A 12,814-nucleotide genomic window follows, 5' to 3' on the forward strand; every position below is an offset into this window, starting at 1 on the left:
AAAACTGGTTCATCCTAACACCATCCCACACTTGCCTTCTTGGAGGCCTTCTGTGGTGCAAGACATTGGGAGGGGCTGAGTCCTCAGCCAGTTAAGTGCCTTCCTGACCCATATTGTTGAGTCATCTGAACAGCATTCAGAACCGTTGCTGTTGGCTCAGAAACATTTGAATACTTTGAAATTTATCCTCCATCGGGAATATCCAGTCTCCTAGTCTGAGGTTTATAATGTTCTTTGAAACAGATAATGTAATTTTTAATGAAAAAAAATAAACGACATAATTATTTCTCTACAGAACTGGCAGACCTCTGCCAACCCAGGTGGAGATGATGAGCATGGGGTTGATTTTTCTGATTACCCATAGCTTTTGGATAGGGGTGGCTGAAAGGACACTTTATCCTCCCCCTTTTGTTATGATTGCTCCATTGCAGCTAATCAAACTCTAATTCATTAGAAACCAGGACAAGAAACAGAAGAGAAGAATAAATAATGGTTTCCACCAGCCCCATGGGAACCTTTCTGATTACATGTGGTGCCTGGGCCCTGCGAGAATGTGCGCTCCGTGGCAGCAGAGGCCTGTGTGTGGCTGCTTTGCCAACTCACCTCCAACACCTAGATGGGTGCCTGGTGCATTGGGGTCACTTAATAAGTATTTGCTAAATGAAGCAATGGCTGCATGCATGGATAGATGAATGGATGAATGGATGGACAAAAATGAAATAAAAGAACAACCAGGACAGAGTCATTTAGAGCAGCCAGAGGAGCTAATATCATAGTGGACAGATCGTGGTATTGAAATCAATTGCCTTGGGTTGAGTGCCAAGTCTTCTCACTGAACAAACTTTGGTAAATTACCTTACTTCTCTGAGCTATTTCCCTCCCATAAAATGAGAGTAACAAAAATAGATATCCCACAGGGCTATCTTGCATCTTAGATTACAAAATTTGTGTGAGAGTACTTCATAAAGGGGAGGTTGAGGGTGGGTGTGGGGTGCAGGGGATAAAAGGGGGATGAGGAGGCATTATGTAAAAGAAAGGGGGGTAAGAGGGCATATGTAATACTTTGAACAATAAAGATAAATTAAAAATAAAATAAATAACGTACTAGTTGCCCACACTTGAACTCTGAGTTACCCTCCATCCCTCTACCTTGCTCCCCGAAAGCTCCTGACCTCGCCCCTCGCACTTCCTCTCTGTTTCCACCACCACTGCCTGCGCTGCAGTTCTCATGACTCATTGCCCAGATAGCTCCCTGCCTGATGAGTCCCCTGCTGTGTACCTGGCTCCTCTGTTGTTCCCTGCTGCCAATAAGCTTCACGGGTAAGTGATCCTGCAGTTGCACCGGGCCCCACATTTAAGGTTTGATGCTCTGCTGCCATTTTGAAATTCTTAATAATTGAGTGTTTTAGGAGTGAAGTCCATGGGACAATAGGCCATGCGCTGGAGACTCGGGGCATTGGCTCATATGTGCCTCTCCTTTCACCACCTCCTGCCTCCCGGAACAGGTTCCCAGCCTCTCACTCACCCGCATGGTGGCACCGCAGGCCCTGCACAGCCTCACTCCTCCCTAAGCCCAGGAACCACTGCCAGCTCCACCCCTAGCAGGCGCCTGGGCACCGGTGGGGGAGGGTCAGGGTTGGGAAAACATGCCTCACCCGGTCTAGGGCTGGGCATGGCAGCGGCTCTCTCCACTCAAGGTTGATAGTGCCACGGTGCATTTGGCAGGTGACTTGGTACAAGCAAGCCTTGTGCCCACGCCAGACCCACATGCCTAACATAGACGTTGCCATAGCCCTGTGAGTTGCCTGTCTGCCAAAGGCAAGGACACCAGGTCTCTAGGAAGGACAGATGCCTCACTCCCCTATGCCTCTAGCTGGCATACAGCTCATCAGTCCAGCAGCGAATGTCCCACGTCTCAGGGCAGAGCCCCAGCTCCCGTGAGGTCTGCACTGACATCATGAGGATCCCTGTGCCTGATGGACACGACATTAAAGAGCAAAGTTAAAACCACCATGGCAGCCAAAACTGGTTTGGCTCAGTGTATAGAGCTTTGGCCTGCGGACTGAAGGGTCCCGGGTTTGATTCTGATCAAGGGCATGTACCTTGGTTGTGGGCACATCCCCAGTGGGGGAGCGTGCAGGAGGCAGCTGATCAATGTTTCTCTCTCATCAATGTTTCTAGCTCTTTGTCCCTCTCTCTTCCTCTCTCTGAAAAATCAATAAAATAATTTAAAAAAAAACCACCATGACAGATTGAGAGACTGCAGAATAAAGGAAAAAGCTCTGTATTTTAGTACCTTTAACAGCATTTTTCTTGGTTTGTGAGTAGAGAGCCTCACTTTTCATTCTGCACTGGGCCCTGGCTCCCAGTATGACCCATCTAAAGCATGACCCTGATCATGTCATTTACCTGTAAGACTCCTGCAGTGCTTCCCCATAACTTAGAGCATAAAAATCAAGCTTCCTGGCTAGAGCTACCCCCACACACACCCCACTCCCCACACCCCGCCGATACTTGTGTATCTGGCACGTGCTAATTCCCTCAGCCTCATCCCCTTCCACTGGCACACCCTCACCCTCCTCCTTGGCCATCTTGATATATTAGCAGATTCCTGAATGTGCCTAACAGCTTCATGTCTCATATTCTCCCCTCTATTACCATCCTCCTACCCCCACTTTTATTTGACTGTGTACACTGAAGCCCACTTCCTTCCATGGCCTTCCCTGACCCCCTCAGCCCGCAGGCTAAGTTGGGTGCTCCTTCACGGGTCTCCACAGCACAGCCCCTGCCAGCAGAGCCTTGTCATGACCTTCATTACTCTGTCCTATAGCCACTGATGTTCCTACCCGGCCTCTCCACCACACATATGCATCCTGGTCCTGACAACAGGGAGCGTGGCTTATGTGACCGTATTTCCAGCATCAGGCACAGAGCCTGGCACTTTTGGGGACAACTGAATTCAATACTAAACTGGGCGCGCTGACTCACTCTGCCCAGTCCCCTCACTGCCTGCTAAGTGGGATGATCTGAATTAACACGTCAGTCACATCAGCCACTTTCTCCGGAGAGAGGAGTCTTTAGATGACAAAGATGCCCAAGCGCCTTTGTAAGCCTGTTTTCCAGACTTACCACTTTCTGACCATCTTACCTTCAAACTCGTGAAACCCTTGGGTCCCAGCCCTGTGGATCACCAAAGGCCCGCTGCAGAGACTGGAGGTGGGAATACCAGATTCATTTTCTTAATGCAGGAGGCCAAGAGGCTGCCCCTGATTCTGATCCCTGGGTCCTTGCTCCGCACATGGCTCCCTATCGTCTCTGGTGAACAGGGAATATTATTTCTTGGCTTTTAAGCTCTTTTACCTGTCTGTCTTTGAAGATACAAGGTTTTCCTTGCTTCTTAGTGTTTTTGGTTTTTGGTGTTTTTTGTTTGTTTGTTTTGTTTTTTTTGTTTGTTTGTTTTTTGTCTTTGTTTTTCAGGATCATTAGACCACAATGTTATCCCATCCATTGTCTGGTAACTCACAACCTACCAGCCAGCACTAAACTAACTCACAATTCTGGCACTTTCTATTGTTATTTCCTACTGATGTTTTTTCCCTCAGAGTGTCCATCAGGTGGCTTAGGGAAAATTGGGAAGGGGCAGGATGAGACTATTGATAGTCATCAGTGGTGAGACGATACAGCTTACCAGTACTTCACTAATGTATGGAGGAGCCGATGATAAAGAAATAATCCTTGTTGACATGAAGTATTGACACAATAGCCACACAAACCACATTCAATATCTCTCTAAACCAGCTGCTCGCTTGCTTTTGGGGACAATGCAATTACTGCTCCTGCGATTTGATGAGCAACCCCCTCTTTCCTCCACCTCCATTAATGGATTAGTTAATAAGCTAGCAGGGTTCTGTTCCAGGCAAAGAGGAACCTTCAGGTCAGAAGCTTTCCAAATGGACCGGACATGAGTAGCTGGATTGTACACATCCCCAGTCACCTTGCTAACAGCCCTCTGGTTCCAGAAATGTCACTAAATGTTACTTTAAAGAAACACACAAACCCCGACCTGCGACCTCACCACCTTTCCCACCCTCCAGGCACACTCTGTACTCAGAGGGATGTGGCGGGGAGAGAGTCAGACTATTTACTGGGATGCAATGCAGCCTGCTCAACTTCTGCATAGCAATTCAGCAAACACAGTTTTAAGCATTCAATTCTACTTCTACAGCTTCTTAAAATTCCCTGCAATATAATTATACTGATGGGAATGCAGAAAGATAATTGCTTTTAGAGGAAAGTTTCTCCTTTGTTCCATGTTCATCTGGCTTCCAGAAATGGAACAAGAGCCCTTGAACAGCAGAAATACGCATCCATGTGTCTCTAGTTATCATTTATTTACAAAGATAGACCTTGACAAATGTAATTTGTTCAATAAAATTAAAAGGATGCACGATAATTCACTTAGACAAAGAGACTTGAAAGGGGACGTCATCAGCAGCAGTGCCGTCCATCATTCCAAAGGATCAGCTGACTTTGAAGAAGTGGCAGGTGTTCCCCTTTTGGAATGCAACATAGAAATAGTATTTAGAAAGGGGGTGGGAGAGGGGGTAGGGAGCTAGGGATTGGAGCAATGCTTTATTCAGGCAATAATTATACAAATTAGATCTCTGAAAGCCAGAGAATGACTGTGCCTTGAACCCTGTCTGTGTGCATAGAACAATGGGGAAATTAATAATTAAATCTATTACATATGCTCATGATTTAATACAAAAGATACCTCCGTAGTTCAAACACTCCTGGATTTTCATTTGAATAAGGCTTTCACACATTCTCCTCATTATATATGTATTATATTTTAAATTTAACAGCTTATTTTGTTGCCTTTATGTTTGGATTAATAAGGGCACACTTTAATGCACTAATGGGGAATTGCATTAGCTGGCTTTGCAGACGTAACTTTGAAAAATCTCCAGTTTGCCGAGGGTGAAATCAATTTGCCCCATAACAATGTGTTGTCTGGCGGGCGCATCTGGAATCCTGGAAGAATAGCTCCCCTCTACAAGCTTCTGATTTGGGCCTCGGTATCTGTGCGAGGACCCCCAGAGTGAAAACCTGAACAGACCCACCGAGATCAAATTCTGGGTTTTGCACCCTCATAGCCAGCTAACATTGTTTCCATGCCTGGCCCCTGTTATTTTTCCAGAGAACAAAAACAATTTTCTTATGAAAAAATAAAGGTTTATTTTGAATCCAATAATGCATTTTTTTTTCTTTTGCTTACTCTTGCTCCCTCTCTCCCCCTGGGTCGCCTCAGATCCCCGTGTTTAACTATTCATACTACCTCCGAACCACAGAGAGAGGCAAAGGAAGTTAGAGAAGAAAAGAGGAAGCCTGTCTTATGGTGAGTGCTGAGGTGCCAATTACCAGCTCCTGAGTGAGGGGGGCTCTGGGACTGGAGGAGCGTGGGGTGAACTGGAGGAAGGGAACCCAACGGAGCAAAAGGAGTCCACAGAGTGGGGGTCCCAAGGACCCAGAAAACCGTGGCTTCATCCGGTTCTAAGGACTTAACCAACGGAAAGAGACAAAGAAGTCGGTAGCTGAGGGAGGAGGAGAGAAAACCTAACCAAAGGATCACTGCTTGGTGGGGAGCGGTTGCCAGCCTGCCCGGGCCCAGGCAGGCGCGGAGGCGCGTGCTGCCGCCACGCCACGGCGGTGTGACAGGGAGGCTGGTGCCTTCGGAGGCGCGCCAAATCCAATGATGCTAATTGCATTGCAGATTTCCAGCATCATTAGCAATTCTTAAAATTGCATTTGCCCAGCTTAAGTTCTCTGCTTCCAGCTCGGAAGACGGCGGGGGCGGGTCCCCGAAGGGGGTGCGGGTTACAGAGAAATTCAATTGGACACGCTGGCTTCAGGTGTGCAGGTGGACGCTGGCCTGCGGGGATTCACAGTCCAGAAAAAACACTTGTTTGTCTTCGTCTAAATGCCGATAGCTGGGAGAATAAACAAAACCCGCAGTTGCCTGGGCCTTAAAGGGACACTGGGAATTTCGGAAAGAAAAAAAAAAGAAAAAAAAAAAAGCCTTACGGAATATGGTGGGAACTAGCCCCGTGATGAGGAGCACCATCGAAACACCCCTCGCAATGGAGTAACTTGCGTTTGAAATAGTCCATACAGAAATAGCCACGTCCACCCTCTCCTTTTGTGTGTGTGTATTTAAAACCAATGAACAAAATCCAGATGAGCTGGTGTTTTGCTTTGTTTCCTTAAGGAGAACATATTTGCTCGTTGGGAACGCTATCCAGAAACAAAGGCTCAATCCCTGTCTCCTTAGCCAAGGACACTTCCTCCAGCATCCCCCGCTCACGTGTCTGACACCTTTGGGAAGGGACACCCCAACAGCCTAGAGCAGAGGTCAGAACCTGCCTCTCCCAAGGCTGCTGGCACCGAGGCTGGGGCAGGGCCCTGTGCAGCTCCCACTTCCATTGTGGGGTCCCTGAGAAGCCACCAGTGCCACACCCTCATGGGGGGAGGGGAGACTACTCAGAATCTAGCAACAGGAAGGGGCTGGCTCCTGGATATTTTCCCAAAAAATTAGTACCATGCAATTAAATTGCTTAGTGCACACAGACACACACACACACATACACACTCACACACATATACATTATATGTACACAGTTCTATGTATGAACACACACATAGGAGGAATGGATAGCTTTTAATTAGGCCGTCTTTTTAAAATAATTAAGCCAGCATTAATGAATGACGGTGTAAGGCCGCTGGCAAGCAGAGGAGCCTCTTCCGCACAGCATTAATAAATGGAGTTGTTCGCAAGAGGAGGCCTAGGTATCCGTCACTTTCATAGCAGTTATTAACAGATGAGCTCAGTTCTCTGCTGTGGGCCAAGGACCACAGGGTCAAGAGCACTGAGACAGAAGCAGCAAGTTCGGCCTCTTCTGCTCACCGCGGGGACAGTCCTCAGAGCTGTGGTAGGGTTCAGGGTACCCAGCTGGAGGAGAGGTTAGTTTCCTCTCAGGCGGGATCACAGCAGGAACCCAAGTCCATTGGCTCTGCCCTGGAATGACAAGGTGACCTACCCCAGGGCTGGTGATAGTGCCAGAGCTCCCTGGAGCACTGTGGGTGCTATTGGGGAGTGGGAACTCCATAGACCGGTGTCTTAGTGTCCTCATCTACAGAGTAGAAAAAGATATGTGCTTGTCAACCCCATCTATATATATAAAAGCCCAAGAGACCGTTTGGCCAGTGGCTATGATGCACACTGACCACCAGGGGGCAGGTGCTCAGCACACAGGCATGGAAACATGGAATAGAGCAGTGTTTCCCAACCTTCTCTCATGATGAGAATCACCTGGTGGAGTTGTTAAAACACAGATTCCCGGATCCCAACTAAGAAGTGCTAAACTAGAATTTTTGGGAACATATAGGTAAAATTGTATACTTAACTAGTGCTCTAAGACAGATTTTATATACAGAGTACTAAGTTAGGTATGCAATTTTACCTATATGTCCTCAAAAATTCTAGTTTAGCACTTCTTAATTGGGATCCGGGAATCTGTGTTTTAACAACTCCACCAGGTGATTCTCATCATGAGAGAAGGTTGGGAAACACTGGAATAGAGTGATGAATCTGAGGCAAGGTGGGAGGGGGATGAGTAGGGCAGGAAGAGATTAACCAAAGATCTTATATGCATACTAGAGGCCTGGTGCACGTGGAGTCCCTTGGCCTGGCCTGCAGGGATCAGGCCAGAACCAGCTCTCCAACATCCCCCAAGGGGTCCTGGATTGTGAGAGGGCTCAGGCCAGGCTGAGGGGCCCCACCGGTGCACGAATCTGTGCACCAGGCCTCTGGTAGTATCAATAAGATAAAAACAGACAGCATTCCTCAAGTGTGAGGTGTTGACTGTGTTATTATTGTAAACACTTAACATGAGGGTAACACACCTTCAATTAATGCAAAGTTATATCTCAAAAAAACTGGAAGAAGAAAAAAGAGGGCAGTCTTTCTCTAACAGCACATGGAGCATCTCTGTGGAACAAAACCAGGAATTTAAATAGGGCTTTTCTTTATATTTTTGGCAGCAAGAGGTGTTCAAAGGCAAAGGAATGCCTGGTTTGATGTTTTCTCAAAGGGATGGTTTACACAGTCTCGTACTGAGAAACCTTTACAAACACTACCGACTTTCACCAAAAGCAAAGAGATGGTCTTGCTGCAACTCACAGGCCCATCCTAATGAGATGGCATAGCACTGCTTGGTGTCCCAGAACGTGTCATGAGAGGAAGGGGCCAGTGTGAAATCCCTGGGATACAGGGAGGAAGCTGACATACCCTCTCCCACCCTGTTACACTACATCGTTTATCCCCAGAGTCTTGGATACATCATGAATTCTTCCTCAAGAGTCCTAGAGAAGAAAATAAGCCACTTACCCTCTCTCCCTTCTTGTGGAAGAGAGGACAGTATAGCCCTGAAACAAAGAAAACACTGAGAATCCAGGGAAAGTTTCTCCTGGTTCCAAGAACAGTGGGAAAAGCAAGGACGTTGGCTGTCTGTACAATCAGCTTGGTGCAAGACCAGAGCAGTGGCTTTCATTGCATCCCTGCTAATGCAATGAGTGGTCAAATTGTTATGCCTTTAGAGATCATAATAATCTGGCCACTCAGTATATACATTAGAGGCCCAGTGCATAAAATTAGTCCATGGGTGGGGTCCGGCCATCCTGGTCAGGGGGAGGGGACATGGGTGGTTGGCTGGCCTGACTGCTGGTCAAATGCTTGGCCGAGGGGACAATTTGCATATTAGCCTTTTATTATATAGGATATACACTGAGTTGCCAGGTTATTATGCATTCAGAGATCATAATAATCTGGCCACTTAGTGTATGTGTTATTTGCCAGGAGGACACCTCACATGCAACAGTTCATAATCCTCACCACACCTCTATGAGGTGGCGGTAGTGTTCCCATTGCACAGAACGAGGAACCGAGGCTCAAGAAGTTAAGCAACTTACCCCACAGCCCCAGAGTTCTCAGGCACCACAAGGCCTGCCAACACGGGGTCCTGGTTTCTGTGCCCCTTCCTAACCCCCTCTCTCCCTTTTGCTTCTGCAAGCTCTTCACACTCTGCCTAGCGCCTCTTTGACCTCACCGCTGAGGCTAATGGAGTTGAAGTTTCCATCCACTTCCCCTGACTGAACTAGGGCATTGTGAACTTCTGGGGCAGAAAGAGAAACTGCCCTCATTCTCAAAGCACTCCTAGACCTGACCGCCCTGGTAAACAGGAAAGGAATACCTGAAGTGTGTTCTCAGCACTAAGAAAGAAGAAAATAGACCAAATGTGGCTGAATTCCTGATTCTCCTAAATCTGGCAGTGAAGGCAAGCCTGGGTATGAGAGGAATCTGGGATCGGGCCTACACCAGGGCCTGGTGCATGGAGACCAGAGAGGAGTCCTCCTTCTGAGTAAGGGGCTGGGAAATCGGTGGGATGAGGGGGAGCAGGGAACCGAGAAGACCTTTGTCTGGGGCCTCGGTAATGGGCGAGGTGTGAATGGTGGCACAGAGGGGGGGAGAGAGGACAGCGATTGACTATGACTGTATTGCCATTTGATAGACACCTGGGAACCTGTAGGGATCAGGAGAGGGAAACAGAAACGTGGAGGGGGCCCCTGGTTGCCTGGTTGCAGGTGGAAGTGCCCGGTGTCGGCTCCAGGCCCGCCCCCAGGGGGCGCTCGCGGCGGCAGGGTGGGAGGAAAGGCTGGTCCATGGGTCCAGGACGCACTGGCTGGAGAGCTTGGGGGACCTTGGCCGCTGAGCACCGGCGCTCCCCCCCACTTCATGGACTCCCCCCTCACCCCAAAACCCCGCACCCGTAGCCTCTCTAGGCCAACTCCGAGGCGCCCATCACGCAAGCCGAATTATATCACGTCTACAGTCTTTCAAAAATAAAAAATAGAATGAATGAATGAATGAATGAATGAATAAATAAATAAATAAATAAATAAATAAATAAATAACTTTAAAAATTAAAAAATGTCGCGCCCCCAACGCCTTGTAATGCTGCCATGCAAAGCCGATGGATAGTTAATAACACAGGGCTCCGGAGCCAGGACACCCACAATCAGCCCTTTGGCGTCTGAAATGTTGAATTGGAAAAACCTAACGCCAAATGGGTCACGACCTTCGTCGCCGGGCAGGACAGCACCAGGCCTTCCCCCGAGAGGAGCCATGCTTTTGATGGGAGGATAGGTTGGCAAGCGGTGCCCCGCGGGCACCCTGACCCTGTGTGGAAGCCCAACAGTTCCCTGTGCCGCGGCCAGACCTCCTCGGCCCGGAGCGTGCCTGGGGCCGCGTGCATGTTCCTGTGGCGCCACCTAGTGTCCGAGGCGCAGACAAAGCCCTGGCAAAGGCTGCCCAGACAGGCTGAGACCCCTGGAAACCAGTCCTGGGACCTCACCCTCAATTTAGACCCCCTCCCTCCTCCGACCTTGGAATTGGAGCTGTCCTCCTGTGGACCAGTAGCATCCTTCACTGGGCAGAATGCCTCCCAAGACCCCTGTTCCGGCAGCCACCAAACCTAAATAGAAATTACCAAAATGAGTGGAATAAGTGACTCTCTCGATGAGACATCCATGAGGTGATGTCTGGTTTTTCCTAAATACAATGGCAAGTCAATTATTAATTCATCCAGAAAAAATATAGATGCTGTCATCGTACAAACTTGAGTCCCGAGCAGAACTGAGCCTCAGAACATCTGGAGGGGACACGTCTGAGAAGCACCGGACTAGAGCGTTAGGTAGAACAAAGAAGAATCTTTCCTTGCTATCAAATGGTAAACGGAGACCTCCAGAGAAGAAGATTCCACGGTATAATGGAAAAAATAGAGTTCTGGGAGCCAGGATGCTGCCTGCCCCAATTATCTGTGTGACCTTGACCTGGGGCAAACAGTGTTAGCTCTCACAACAAGGCTGCCAGGTCTGGGCTGTTATCTTCGCGGAAGCAAGGGCTCCAGGAGATTACCCGTGGCCAGACAGCAGGACAGAGTCAAAGCCAAGCTTCAAACCCATGTCTGCCCAACTCCACAAAGCACACTGCTTTCACAAGAGATTGAACCCTCTGTGTTTGGGCTTCGTGGAGAACAGTATGAAGGGGCTGTGCCATGTGGTCACGTGGCCCCTTCCTAGATACAGCAAAGTCTAGTTTGAGGTCTCCCTGGCCCCTTAAAACCCACTTTTTGTGCTCACAAACCCCCTGGTGATAACAAAAGGCCTTTAAAAAGGATTTATCCACCTATTAAAACACACACACACACAAAACAACAACATTGGATTTTCTTTTCGGCTATGGGCCAAAGAACACCAAAACAGGCGTGCTGAAACATCAAACCTCTTTTGAAATTTAGGATGGTGGGGAGAGAGGAGAAAGCTCTCGCACAGGGCATGGAGGGACGAGGTATGCACCAGCGGCAGAAGCCAGAGCAGCGGGGCAGTGCTTATCTCTTGAGCCACCGGCCTCCCAGGGGATAATTGCCTCTGATAATTGTTTGGACTTGATAAATACACGAAATCGGGCAGCCAACAGTTTATCTAGTTACCAGTTCAGCTCTGGACAGAACTAGATTAAGGAGTCCGGCACATTTGCAATAACATCAAAGATAAACCCTTTCTATCTGGGGCAGTTTATCTCCTCCCCAAGGGTCATGCTGCCCAGTAACTGCCACCTCCCGAGAAGGAAGGGAGAGAGGCACCGAAGGGCCCCAGTGGGCTCTGAGCCCTGTCCTCCTGCTAACCCTCCCGGGCCCCAGCATGAGAGTGAGCCCGTGGGACGCTGCCCTGGCCTGGAAAGCCCAGGAACATGTTAGCAAGATGGGAACTGGGCAATGAGACCCCAAAGCCAAGTTCTCTTGACTCTGAAGTCAATGTCTTTCTAGTAGGTTCTTCCTCTACCTCTGGGCGGCAAAGAACTTCAAAAGTCCCAGCGAAGATAAGATCGGGAACTGCAGATCAGACTTCAGACCCTGCTGGGCCACGAACGAACTCCCCCTGGGACCAAAAGCAAGTGAAACTTCCTCAGTTTCCTCAACTCTAAACTCGGGGCTTAAAGCTAAATAACCTCTAAGGCCCTGCTGAACCATCTCATGGACGAAATCCAACCAGCTAGGATGCTTTGGGATTTCAAAGAGGCCCCAGATCTCCCTGAGGGACCATCTTCCTTTCCTCCCTTACATTCTTCCTCACTCCCTGCTCAGCCTACACCCCTCTCCTCCGGCCACACCTCTCTGGTTCCCCAACAAGCAGCAGCTGGCTCTCACAGGCACTGAGGCGCACAAGCAGAGCATGGCCTCCCTTGTCAGCAGCCCCGCTGGGGGGACCTCTGAGCACTCCTCAGGGTTGGGGGACATCTTTTATTTGCCATCTGTTCTCAAGAAGTGAGGCCACCTGTGGTCATTTCCCTCCTCCCCATCAGCAGACTCTTCTTTCGGCTTCCACAACATTCTGCTGGGAGATGGCAGGGGTCTTCCCCAGACAAGGTCACTCGGGGTCAGATGCTGAGCCAGCCTCTCCCCACCTCGGGCGCACCCCTCTCTCACGCTCGGGCCCTGCAGCAGGGGTTCCCATTAGGAAGGAATGGACTCAGCAGGCAGCAACCCTGAAGCCCTGGTCTCTTTAAACACACATACACACACAACAACAACAACAACAACAAAATAACCACTTCAGGAGCCCTTTGGGAACCCATAATTGAACTGTATTCCGGGGAGAGAGAAAACAAAAACTTTTAAAAGAAAAGAATAAAGTACTG

Source organism: Pipistrellus kuhlii, unplaced genomic scaffold, assembly GCF_014108245.1.
Source record: "Pipistrellus kuhlii isolate mPipKuh1 unplaced genomic scaffold, mPipKuh1.p scaffold_m20_p_2, whole genome shotgun sequence".
NCBI classification, from domain to species: domain Eukaryota; kingdom Metazoa; phylum Chordata; class Mammalia; order Chiroptera; family Vespertilionidae; genus Pipistrellus; species Pipistrellus kuhlii.